Source organism: Struthio camelus, chromosome 2 (assembly GCF_040807025.1).
Source record: "Struthio camelus isolate bStrCam1 chromosome 2, bStrCam1.hap1, whole genome shotgun sequence".
NCBI classification, from domain to species: Eukaryota; Metazoa; Chordata; class Aves; order Struthioniformes; family Struthionidae; genus Struthio; species Struthio camelus.
In genome coordinates this window covers 167,679,509-167,693,148 of record NC_090943.1, presented here as the reverse complement: position 1 = coordinate 167,693,148, position 13,640 = coordinate 167,679,509, and the positions used below count along the sequence as shown (strand labels likewise).

General features: G+C 40.2%; 1 protein-coding gene across 3 annotated transcripts in view; it reads left to right on the top strand.

The window, feature by feature from the left end:
* Positions 1-13,640, top strand: part of KCNK9 (potassium two pore domain channel subfamily K member 9) — a 102,084-nt gene that overhangs the window by 1,572 nt on the left and 86,872 nt on the right. The gene's annotated exons all lie outside the window — the stretch shown is intronic.

The following is a 13,640-nucleotide window of genomic DNA, read 5'->3' as shown; positions in this document are numbered from 1 at the left end:
CTGTAATGTGCCAACAGAACTGTGCTACAACTCTTGCTTCGGCTTGATGAACAGGTGTGTTTTCCCTTGTTTTGTATTAATTAGGGTGTATTTGGTGAGGCTGTTGATATGTCCTTCTCACAGCACTTCTAGATGTCCCCCTCTAACATCTGGGGAGACCTGAAAATCTTTCTCTTGTTCAGTGGATATTTGACAATGGATTGTATTGAACAGGACAAGAAAGACTAGCTCTCTCACTAATACGGAAAGACATGATCTTTTCACTGTTTAGAACTTGTTCAGCAAATTTGCACATTTTCACCTCAAGATACTGTCAATTTTCAGCACAATGTCCTGTCCACCATCCTTTGTATTTTCTTACATTTGTATTTGACTTTATTACTTGGGGCAGTAAATATTTTCCTAGGGAAGACCATCTTAACAATCTGAAGTCTATTTGTCCTTACAAAGATAAGATTTTTAAGGGCTAATCTCTTCTTCTGTTTATGTTACTGCATGCATCTATCTATCTATCTATATCTATATCTATAGTATATATTAATAGGCTATAGATTATAGTGCAGAATACAACTTTGGAATAGCGAGGCAAATGAATTAGATTTCCTGTCATTCATTACGATGTCAGAACTCTACTCCTGCTCTGATCACCAATTCTCTATTCCTCGATATGTCTCTTGTCATTTATTTGTGCTAAGTGAATACTGGATTATTATGCCCTTCTGGATTATGTACAAGGTTTACACACACATGCGCATGTACTCGCTGTGCCTTATACTCCTACTCTTAAGAGATGACTGCAAGACTTCCTGTATTCTTATGCTCTGTTGGTGACAGGTAGAGAGGGCTATAAATGTTGGCTGCTTAGGCAGTATTTTACCTGGAAACAAGAACAATTTGCTTGGGAAACCCTACAATTTTCTCATGCAAAGAGCTGAGATTCGTTTAGGAAGCGCAGAACATGTCAACGTGCAGAGGATGCTGTGCATTTCTGTAGGCAGAGGTGCTTCGGGATGTCAGAACTGTTTAAATTTAAAATGTGTATAGCAACAGGGAACCACTGGGAGGAAGAATGGTAATAAAGAATGATGCAGAAAGACAGACATCCTTTAATGATTGTTCATTTAGGAAACTCTGCTCCAGTAGGATACGTGGTTAGCCTTTCAGAAGTTTATTAATAGTTACTATCTGCATTTTGCCAAATACACTTTTCTTCTATTTTGCATATCTCTTCAGTGCTGGAATAGCTTAGTGATGTTATCGGTTCTGTTGGTTGTCTGTAAAAGTGAGCATGGAAAGTTTTTCTTTAATTTCTTATTTGTACTAGAAGAGTTTGGTTCACAGGGGAAAAATTACTTTCTATACGTAAGTTCTGAGGAAATTAAGAAAGGATTTCCTCTCTGTGGTATTGTTTCCTGCACGGGGCAGTGTTCTTAAGTGTTCGTATGAATCTTCTATGATGGATTTTATTTTTAATCTAACCTGGTGTATGCTCTCACATAGATTTCCTTCTCCCTCTCAGACCTTCCAGGCAGACTTCAAGAAGCACATGCGTTGTACACATTAGTGAACGTGCTTTAGTCAGTAAGTGTCCCTGTAAAAGTGCGTCTTTCATATCTAAACAATAATCTCAGGCTGAATTTTAAGAGCGATTGAATTAAATACTTTGTTGCCTATTCTGGAGTGGTAAATTTATCCCCTCAAACTTCTCTTAAAAGAAGTATAATGGCAATCAGTGGACCACGAAGTCTAGCAATACGCACAGGATGGCGTATTTGCGTCCAACTAAATCGTGCTCCTCGAGATTGCCGCGCTAGCAACGTGTCTGAAACGATTACCTCTTTACTGCGTTGATCTAAACTACTGTGGCTTTAATGTAATCAAAGGCAGTTCTGTTTGGCCAGGGAACGCGATCCAGCTGCAGTCGGCGGCCTGGTGGAGGCTGTTGTGTTTGCCGAGGGACGGCGCGAGCGGAGCTGAGCCGTGCGCCGAGCCCGGCGCCGCACGTGGCCGTGGTGCTGAACTGGACAGCTCCCGCCGCCGCGCTCCCTGGCTCGCCTCCGCGGCCGAGCGACCGCCGCCGCCCCTTGTTTCCTTTAACTACCCATTACTGAAGAGCTGCTTTGACTGAACTCTGAAAAATACTGAAAGCCTTCCATGCTAGGAGAAACAGTGCGGTCTAGTCAACTTTCACGTTTCCTCTAATCTCTGTCATTTTGCTTTTATTAGCTGGTGATAGGGGGTCGTTGCGAATTTGTCGATCCGAGCAAGAGAAAACAAAGCAAAAGATGATCAACCGACCAGAAAGAGTTTTTTAGCTGTGACCTAAGAATTTTCTTCCGCTCTCCAGGTGCAATGTTGTTCTATTCTACCTTTTTAACTGACCCGACAAGGAAATTAACAACTGCAGATGCTACCACGTTTGAGGACTCTGCTCTTAAAAATCCAATAGCAGAACAGAAATACCCTGTTTTCACAAATTTTTGGTCACATTTGAATTCTGAAAAAGTTTTTAGGTGATCAAAATGAACTAATAAGCTCCTCTTGGCTCTCAGCACTTGCTAAATTTATTTCAGGATTCTTCTCACTTAAGAGTTAGTTAGTATCATTTCCCATCCATTTCCAGTTACCCAGCCAAAATGATGACAGGGAGTGAATTAATCCAGTTCTTCATCCAGCTACTTGTCTTTTATGTGATACACTGTAGAATGCACTACTGAATTAGTCAAGAGGCTGGATATGACATACAAAACCACGAAATTTTGAAAGCAAAATGTTATTTCTAGGATTCATATTAATTTTTAATGCCATTTTCTGCAGGTTTATAGGAGCGAACAAACTATTTATATATAAGCAGGTGCTGGCACTGTCAAAATGTGTTATTGGTATGGATATCACTCCATCATTTAGGCCTTAAAGGGTGATAGTCATACTTGATTTAACACCACTGAGCTCTAGTAAACACTGAATATTTCTGGAGGCTTGTGTAGAATGTAAAGAAATGAAAGCTGTTTATGTCACCCTAAAATGAACTGAAAAAAACAAACAGATTGAGGATTTTTATTTATTTATTTTTTTCTCAGAAGCGACCGTGTAAGATGAGCAAAATGCAGACAGAATGTTTGCTGCGAATTGGAAGTCTCTTCTTCTAACTTTTAGGCTATTAATATCAGTCTCTAATCTACTGTAAGCAGTGACTGAACTGTTCTGGTGAACAGAGACAAAATATTTTTGAAGAATGTGGTGCAGTACCTGTAATGATGAATGGAATATCCACCTACTGACAGTTGTTTGGCTACTTAGTAGCTAACCACTTACGAGCTGGCTACATCCAGATGAGAGGATTACTTACTTCTAGCAGATGGTTGCCTGACAGGGAGTTTGATCCTGCATTAATGAACTAAGCAAACACATGCTCATACCCGTTTTAGGATAGTAGTTAAGTCTCCATAGCCTTTCTTTGCTGCATCCATTCGCCTTTCTTTGCTGCATCCATTCACCTTTCTGCAAAATGGGTATAAAAATACTCACCAAGTGAGTGTTGTCATGTCTCCAATTTGGGTTAGAGAAAAAAAATCTTTTTAAGTGTGAATTGTTAGGTCAGTATTGCGTCTTCTTTAATGCCATCTCCTGGTGTTCAGACTCTGCTCTTGATTTTTGATAGATAGCAATATTTAAAGGCAGTCTATTGAAAAGCTTTGAGTAGGGAATCATGGCAGATGGACAATTTGCAATGGAAAGAAAGAGAGGAAAGGAAGAAAAGATACAAAAAGGGAAAGAGAGAGAAAAAAGACACCCATACTTTGGTAAATTAATTGCTGCTTTTGTGACTTGCCAGGATTGTGAAGGTCATATTTCATTTAAAACTCTCGTATTATTGCATTCAGGTGAAAGCAGAGAGCAAGATTTTCTGCTGGTGTCAATGCTTGTAGATCTCCTGAAGTAATAAAGCTATTCCAATTCACACTATCCAATTCACACTAGCTGAAGCTTCAGTGGGGCATATTGGATGATGAGGGCTTGCAATATCTGCTGCTTGGTATCTCCAGGGCAAAGAAGAGGTCAGCTTCAGCGTTCCAAATGAAGATGCACTCTGCGCCAGAGTTTGCTTCCCTGCGTTACAATATCCTGCAAGACCTTTTCGCACTATATCCTTTATCTCATTGAGAATTACAAAACAAAAAAATCCAAAGTAGGGTTCTACTGACACAGAATGGCATTGGTGTGTCTGTTTTGCTCACATGCTCACAGAAACAGTTCTTGAGTTCTTGAAAACTGGTTTTGCAATGATACCTCATGTTCTTGCCAGAGGCACGTTAGCGAAAGCTTTTTAAAAATCACTGATAAGTAAGACAAAAGGATAGCTCAGACTGATGCTGAACTGCAACTTCCTGCTATATGGCTTACTGGCAGTGTAACTGCAATATCCAGTAATAGTCTAAAAGTGGTTTTGAGGAAGCACTGAGAAACCCCTATCCACTCAGCTGGGTGATGGTATCAACAGATTTCCTTAGCGTAAACAGCCTTGAGAAATGAGTGTCTTAGAGTTTTTTCGGGATTTAGTGCTCTTTCTTTTCTTCATAACTTTTCTTAGCTTCCTCCTTAAACTGAAGCAAGTGAGATTTAGATTAGGCACTAGAAAACTCTTCCAACTGTCAGGGTAGTTGCATGCTGGAAGAGATTGCTTAGGAAAGCTGTGGAATCTCCATCACTGGAGGGTTTTAAGAGGAGTTTAGACAAACATCTGTCAGGAATGGTTAAGTTATAGCTGCTTTTGCCTTTGGGGAGGAAGATGGACTGGCTGACCTTTTGAAGTCTTTACAAGACATATGTTCTATGATTTTCTGAATCTTCCTTTTTCCATATGTCTTCAGTGCTAATAGTTTCTGCGATAGTTTGTTTTCCTTGTGAAAGAAAACCAAAGATCTTTAATGACATTTTCTCCAGTATATGGTCTTTGCACATGCTCACTGATTATTTTTCTACTTGGTAAAATCATTACGTGCCTTTGCAAGTGTCAGAATAGAAGTATCTATGCTTGCCCACTGACTATGCTGTAAGTTATGGTGTCAGAGAGTCTTTTGGGATAGGAATTAGTTGAAGAAGAAAATGATTCCACTGACGTAAGGATGGGAAACAGATATTTACAGGATAGAACTGGAAGGAAAAAGAAGTCTTATAGACTAAGAGTAAAGGAAGAGGGATAGCCGCTAGCTGTGAGCTTATGCCTGCTTCTCCTAAATAGAAAAAAATATCCCTTTGCTTTCTGTGGGATCAGCATCAGATTTATGAAGCTTGATGTAAAGGAAAACTGATTAATGGAGAGCTTCCCTTTTGGACTGCATGGGTTTTGGGACAGACCCTCTGAATCATTTGATCTGGCACAAAACAAGGGTCAGAAAGCTGTCATCTTCCCTTGAAGGCAATCTAAGCTGAAGCGCTTAGTTCTTTCAGTGCTGGAGAATATTCTTTCATAAATGATGAAGGCAACGCTCATGGCTTAGAGCTGGTGTTACACAGCACTTTATATTCAGAATGCTGTACTGACATTAGGTGATTCATCTTCACAACACCTCTATGTAAAAATTATCCTCAATTTAGACACAAGAAGGTAAAATGACTTTCTGAAGATTCAGGCTGGGAACTATTCTAATTGCCAAACAGCTCACTTTGCTCTCTTTCAGACCACACGGCATTAGTTTTTAGCCAGATTAAACATGGAAGATGAACCCAAGACACAAGTCCATAATGAATTCATGATGATATTAGCAAACTCCTGCACCTTGAGTCTTCTGATCTGCAATAATAACAGAACCTGGAGCCTTATTATGTAAAGGGACATAATACAATTCTGGATTATTATCTCTGCTATTGCTATGTGTCCTTGTTCAAAGGCTCTTTTGGGAATTTAGGTACCCGGTTCCTATGGATTTTTACTGAAAATCCTTGACTAGACTCAGATAATAGCTGCATGAAATATCCCTCTGCCATGTAACAGATGCTGGCAAGGACATTTGTTGATGATGCAAAGCTAATCAGGAAGAGGCCTTGCTGCTTCTAAGTAGATCTAACAGGTTACTGTAGACTTGCAACAGATGTTTGCTGTATGTAGCAGACCTGTGTTTTTCATCTCTTCAATTTGTGGATTTTTTTGAACTGGAGGTATAGACCACTTCAGAAATGTCACATTCTTCTCTGGATGTAGTCCCTGGAATCCATGGACCCCAGCCTAAAATCTCTGGATAGGCTCCTTCCCCCATGTTACCTGTTCCTGTTACTCCTGCTTCCAGGAGCCTGTGATGTGACTTGCTACAACTAAAGTTGATATCTTTGGCAATGCAGCTACTGCAGTGTTTAGAGTAAAGCAAGAAGGTGTATGAATAAGGGAATATTATGCAAAAAAAACCCAGAAATTAAGGCTGCTTGTAAATAATGGAGGAATATTTTATCTCACATTAGTTTTGAATCAGGCTGTTATTTGACATGAATTACACAATGCAAGGACCTATACTCCATAGCAAACTAAATCCTGGAAAATGTATGTAATACAAGTGAATAATAATCATTACAAGAGAAGAATGCAAGTAATTTTCTGAGCTGACACTCTCAGATCTCACTGTACATAGCCGTTTTTTGATTTTTATTCTTTTCAAATGATAAAGTAAGCAGATTTTGATGAGTTAGAGCTTATGTTGTCTTCGACATTTATACTGATTTTTTTCAACAACCAGACATGGAAAGCTAAACTACATAACTACTACATACTTGACTTTCAGCAAAGACAAATCTTAAGGAAGAATGTTGATGCTTGTTTATTTTGGTGGTTGGTTTTTTGAATTTTACTTTCTTTCCTTGTTGCCTGACAGTTAATAACCTCTTCTAATCCACTGAGACATTGTTTTGTTTTTTATTTTTTTAAGCTTAATGTGCTCTTTCTTCTTATCTGTTTTGGGGAAAATCCTTCAAAGTTTCTTAGCAGTTTTTTTTTTTTTAAGAGTTATATGGCTTTTTTTTTTTTAATATCTGCCAATTGCCATAGGAGGCTTATGCAATAGTCAGCTGGTTAAAGGGTTCAGTATCCTTTTCAACTGCGTTCATTATGGAGGTGATTAGGGCATGCCAGTGAAAGACATATCACAGAACGGTTTAGGTTGGAAGGGACCTCTGGAGATCATCTAGTCCAACCTCCCTGCTCAAGCAGGGTCCTCTAGAGCATATTGCCCAGGATCACATCCAGACGGGTTTTGAATATCTTCAGGGAAGGAGACTCCACTACCTCTCTGGGCAACCTGTTCCAATGCCCTGTCACCCTCACAGTGAAGAAGTTTTTCCTCAGGTTTAGATGCAACTTCCTGTGGTTCAGTTTCTGCCCGTTGCCTCTTGTCCTGTCGCTGGGCACCACGGAGAAGAGGCTGGCCTCATCCTCTTGACACTCCCCCTTCAGATACTTGTACACGTTGATGAGATCGCCTCTCAGTCTTCTCTTCTCCAGGCTGAACAGGCCCAGCTCTTGCAGTCTTTCTTCATAGGAGAGGTGCTCCAGCCCTCTAATCATCTTGGTAGCCCTCCGCTGCACTCTCTCCAGTAGTGTCATATCTCTATTAAAGACTCATGTACAAGTAATATCCTACTTGTTAGGATAATTAGGAGAGAATAGACTATATTGTCCTTTGACTTCTCTCCACCTGCAAGAAAGAAGTGCTTTGGAGAAAGCAGGCAAATAGTGGGGTTGAAAGGTATCTGATGGGAAGTTGATGGTTTCCTTGCTCTTCCATCGCAGAAGAGGATTGCTCCCGCTGTTAACTGTGTGAGCTTTCTCTGACAGGAAAATTTCACAAAGAGCTTCAGGACACAGACTGATGAATGAAACCTACAGCAATTCTCTAATTGTGTAGTGCAGGAGATTAGCTGCAAGGAAATGTTTGTAGATCCCCAATTTAGGGATATTCTTGACATATTGAAGGGAAGATAGAAAAAAAAGACATCTTTTCTCAAGGCAATTGGCACTGTGAGCAGTTTCTGATATTTGCTGTGGAGACATTTTGGGTGCAGAAGGAGTATTTTATTTCCTTCTACCCTCTTTTTTTTTGATGTCCTCTAGAAAGGATGTCCTCTTCCTGTGTTTAAACCACCACAGTGGTTCATTACTATGGGAACTATATCATAAATCGACTGTTGTAAAAAACCCTGTGACCTTGTGACCACCTAGACTTTTGAGCTTCACTTTGCTACATTTCACACCCATCTGGAGCTTTGCAGGACCAGACAGTAGGAAAAGATGTCCAGTACTCTTGTTTCAAAGGCCCAGGTCCCTATTACTTGAACAGTCTCTGCTACCTGTTAATGTTCTGGACTATATAGTGAAACGGGCCTGATTTCACTCAGTGAAAACAGTGTTATCAGCAGTAATAATAACAATCACTAGTAATTTCTAAAAATGTGCAACCTGGTACTTCCATTAAGTGCACTGCGGAAACTAGCAAACTTGCAATAAAGTGAACTCCAACAGCAAGAAGTACATGGAACCTTGACTGTAATGCTTTGTATTCAAGATACGTAGTATAAGATACTGCATCTGAAATGTTATAAAACTGTTGATGAAATAATGATGGTTGAACTCAGAGCTGGAATTTTGCATCAGAGGAATACCTTGTACTCCCAGAAGTGACTCAAAGTCTCAGTGCTCCTCCATAGTTGTTCTGGCCTGTGGGAATCTCATGGGTTTACAGAGGTTGGCTAGGATTTTTAGAAGCATACTTTCATGATAAAAGAGCTAGTATTTTCTGCTGAGGACTGTGAACAGTAGAACGATGCCCTTTCAGTGTTATCCAGGATCATTACATATCCTAGGCAGTCAAAAAACCTGGACTTCCTTAGATTCCCCAAGAAGAAAGCAGCATATTTTGGGACGTGGAAGTCTGGGGACCAAAGTTTGGGGAGTGAGAAGCATTTGAAGGGATCTCCTTCTTCCATATCCTTTATAAAAGTCCCTGATCTACTATTTATTTGCTACTGGACACCAAGCATGAGTTCTCTTTGTAGTCTTTTCTGCAATATTACATAGGTAGGTTAGAAATGAGATAAAACTAATTCTTGGTAACAGAGAGTCACAGCAGTAACCCTCGATCTGTGCCTGAATTCTTCAGCTGACCTTTGAACAGATATATTAAGAATTCTGGGTTAATCTTGATCTCACCCCATCTGAGTTTCTTCCATCCTTTGTTATTTCATGTGGCAGTGAACATCCCAGGAAGAGGAAGGAGATGGTAACTGTTCAGGTTGTACTGATGCCATATCAGCTTTTGCATTCTTTTTTAGTATTTTTGTCTGACAAACACATAAATGAGCATCCAGTCTTTTGGCAGCAAAGGCTTAAGCTCATGATTTGCTCTTAAAACACATCCTGCCTAGTAGTAAAAGGCCTGTTATTTAAAGGGCACTTTTCAAAACAATTAGGGGTTTAGTAGCAATGTGTTTGCCTTAATGAGTGCACTCTGCCAGTCAGAGGAAACAACATAAGCTGATACCTGCCGATGTAGGCCAACAGAGGCAAATTAGCAATGTTACAAGTCAGTTCATGAATGTACTGCACACCCAAGAGGTTTATTTTAATGCTTGAGAAGCACTAGATATGATTCAGAGTGGCTTCATTTTTGTTTTCTTCCCAAATATCCACCCCCAATTATATGTTCTTTTAGAAGCCTTTGTACAGCTCCTATGCTTTTGATAGCTTAATCTGTATGGGTTCTGTTTAGCTCTGGTTTGACTTCTTGGACTGGCACCAAAGATAATTTTTCATAGAACCTCACTGCATTCCAGTGTATCTGCATGTAGCTTTTGTTGTATGAAATGAGAAGTCAAAGTCCTTACAACACAGGTAGATCAGCTGCTGGCCTTTTTGTCTTTTGTCATGATTTATTAATCGTGGGTTTGATGGTGGTTTGCCTCTATAGCTCTGCTTCCAAAGTTGAGGAGGATAAGAATTTTCTGACATGGATTTTTTTTTAAGGTATCAACTAATTTTTCTTTTCTCAAAGTGAGCCGCGGTAAAGGTTGATGGTGCTAAAGAGGTAGATGCATGGGATGCAAACTTGGCTCTGAATATCTAGCTATAGATATCACAGTGGAAGTTGCTGGCTCTTGAGCATTTGTGGTCTCGATTTGGATAACTAATTGAAACTTGACTGCAGGCAGAGTGATGAGCAGTAAAAATATTTCCATGATAAAGAATGCAGCCTGGGGAGCTTTTCACATCTGACCTAATCCAGGTTCTGATCCTGAAGAACTTCGATGTGGTACAGTGAATAAGAAAAACTATGAAACAACAGCAAGGAGGATTCAGTCTAGACATGGAGAAAAAAATCCTTCTAGCAATGATGAATGCTGAAATAGGTTGCCTGGGGAGGGTGTGGGCTCTCCTTTGCTAGCTTTTGAAGAACAGGATAGACAAGCATCTGCCAAGAGTGACCTATGCATACTGTCCTGCCTTGCAGCAAGTTGTGGACTAGTCCCCTCCTGCCTTATTTTCTGTGGTTCTGTACACACAGAGGCTGTTTGAAGTTTGTTTTCGATCTTGGCTGATAAGTTTATCTTGTCCTTTTTTGTTGAAGGTTCCTGCTTCCCTGAGGGATTATCAGTGCATCCTACAATTTCGTCTCCAGCTGAATGTCTGGATAAGAATCAAACCTCTTCTCTTAGCAGCAACTGTTCACTGTCAGCAGTGTCACCAGTTTTTTATGGCTGCTGTTTGAACAGCTCTACCTGTGGCTGTTGCAGAGAAAAGCAAACACAGTACATATCTTTAAAAGAGGGACAGCAGGGAACATGGGGAGGTAATGCTCAGTCAACCTACATTTGACACGCAGAAAGGTATTTGAGTGAACTGTTAAACAATCAGTGTGAAAGTACCTAGGGAGTAACAAGGGACAAGCTAGAACCTACACAAATTTTTCATGAATAACTCATGTCATGGTTTTTTTTTTTTTTTTCCTAATAAGGTAGCTAGTCTAGCTAGTAGATCTTGACTTTTAGTAGAGCAGTAGATCTTGACTTTTAGTACATACATGGCATTATAATAAAACTGAGTTCTCACTGAATTACCACAGGTGGATGCAAGGGCTGGATGTGCACTCATTGTGGACAAGAGGTTGTATTGTGGCTGGGCTCCCGCTTGTCCATTTTTTTCGAGAGCTTACTCTGTGCTGGAGGATGCAAATGGGTCAGAAAATACAACCCCAGATGGCCCCTGCTAAATCTGTGACAGGATAATTTCACAACAGAATGAAAAAAATGCCACAAATACTTATCAATATTTTACTGTCAAACTGGATGAACATAACATGTAGAATCTTACAAGGGTCTGTGTTGTGGTTGCTACTATTCAATTTTTCCCTTAATGGCTTGGCTGATAGAACAGAGAGTACACATATTATTAATGGTGAGAGGAGTGGCAAGCACTTTGGAGGGCAGGAGTAGAATACAAAATGATTTTGATAAATTGGAGAAATGGTTTGAAATCAATATGATGAAATTCAATAAAGACAAGTGCAAAGTATTACAGTGCAGGAAAATCAAATGCACACATAGAAAAATGAATGAACTGACTAGATGCAAGTACTGCGACCAAAATATCGTGGTGATAAAGTGGATTACAGTGTAAATATGAGTCTATGGTGTGAGACTTTCAAAACAGGCAAGTGTTGGATGTAAGACACAGAAAGTAATTATTCTGCTCTGTTGTCGTTGGTAATGCTTCAGCTTGAAAACTGGTTCCAGTTCTGGGCACAGTTTTCTGAGAAAGGAACAGAAAAATCAAAGTGTCAAGAAGGGAAAGCAACAAAAATGCTAAGAGAAAACTTGACCTACCTTCATTCCAAAGTGAAAAGAGATCGTTTAGACTGAAAAAGAAAAGTATGAAGAAGAGAATTATAACAGTCTTCAAATGGTTGTTGTGAAGAGACCAGCGGTCGGTTTTTTCACATGCCTACTGAGGGTTTAGTCTGCAGCATAGCAGATGTAGGTTCACTGTCAGCAGTGGAAACATCTGAGTATATGGTGGAACATGATCTGCAGGGAACCTGCAGGGTGCATGTTGATAGGATGTAGGTACTGAACAGGTGAGACAGTTGTTCAACAGGCATGGTCTTGGTATGCTTTAGCCTGCCTCAGAGCTGAATGGACTAGATTACCTCTTGAGATCCCTCCAAGCCATGTATTTCTAGAAGTGTGGAGGCTGATAGTGCTATACAGGAGCTGACTGGCTATTTTGAACAGCTTCTGAGTGATGGGCTGAGGAGCTAAGCATCCTGAAATAGCTTGGATGGTCTCTTGAGGTTTCTCTGAGCTCTCAACTGCCGGGAGTGTACGCTCCTTGGATGTTGCTGAATAACATTAAACGCACTGCAACATTTGCTGTCTGACAGTGGCTTTCATCCAGTCAAGGCTGAACTTGCTAAGAGGGCTGCTGTGTTAGAACATGCATCAGTACGGGTATTGCAACCCCTCTCTCATTTTGTGTTTTGTATTACAAATACTGTCATACTGAAACAAAGAGGTTTCTCTTTTCCCAGATCCCATGCATACAAACCGGCAAATGGCCATAACACAGACAATCATGCAATCTGTTATCTTGGCAAGGACCAATGCCTTTCTACAGAGGAAGGAAATTTATCCCATAATCCACCTGTGCAATATATGGCAATGGTGATTTCGTTGCTAACCCCTGCAGCAATCAGTTTATGCCCTCAAGCATGGGATTTGATTATCCTTGTCATTATCTTAGCTACAAATGTTATTAGCAGCCATAAAATTGTCCATTAAAGTGAGAGGAATTACTTGCCTGCACCAAGGGGAGAACAGATAATTTACTACGGTTTTTAAGCCTAAATGTACTTTTTTTTTTTTTCTCAGAAGAGCCCGCTAAGCCTTTTTTCAGCCTGTATTTTTTGTGTTTCACAACCAGCTTCCCCCTCCATGGGCTTCAAGTTCAGGTCTTTATACCATAACAGTGAGATATATACATACCATTCTTGAAATAACCGCAGAGATTGTGACCATATAGTTTCTCTTATTCCATGGACTGGGTAAATTCTTCATTAAATCTGGAACTGTTATGGAAACAGTTCGACCCTAGGTTTCCAAGGAGCAGAGTCTCACGCACGTCTAGCAGTGAAATTAATTGTTTATTTAAATGACGGTACAGCAAAGTAACAGCTTGAGCTGGGTCCCTCCAAGGAGGGACCCCAAACAAAGAAATTTTGGGGTAATTATACTCCTTAAAGTCTTATTTCCTCTCCTGCCAGTGACAGTCTCTTCAGATCTTCTTTACTTAGTCGGTGGTCTCTTTCCTTTTGATTGGTTCACATCTGTATCCCAGGATGGTTGCTAGTTCCTGTTTCATGGTGCCTTATCTTATCCGAAGGTTAACCGTTATCTCTGTCCATTCTATTCTGTATCTTTGAGGGCTGGTTCTAGCTGGTTTTGCAGTGGCATCCTCAGCAATGTCTTTTGAGCTCATTTGCAATTCATTCCTGTGGCCTGCAGGCTTCACCTGCTTTAGGCACTAGTGCTGAACTCGCTAGAGCTACATTAGTTCCCTTTTCTAACAATTGCAGTTGCCCAACCTTTGATCAGGCAGCTGAATT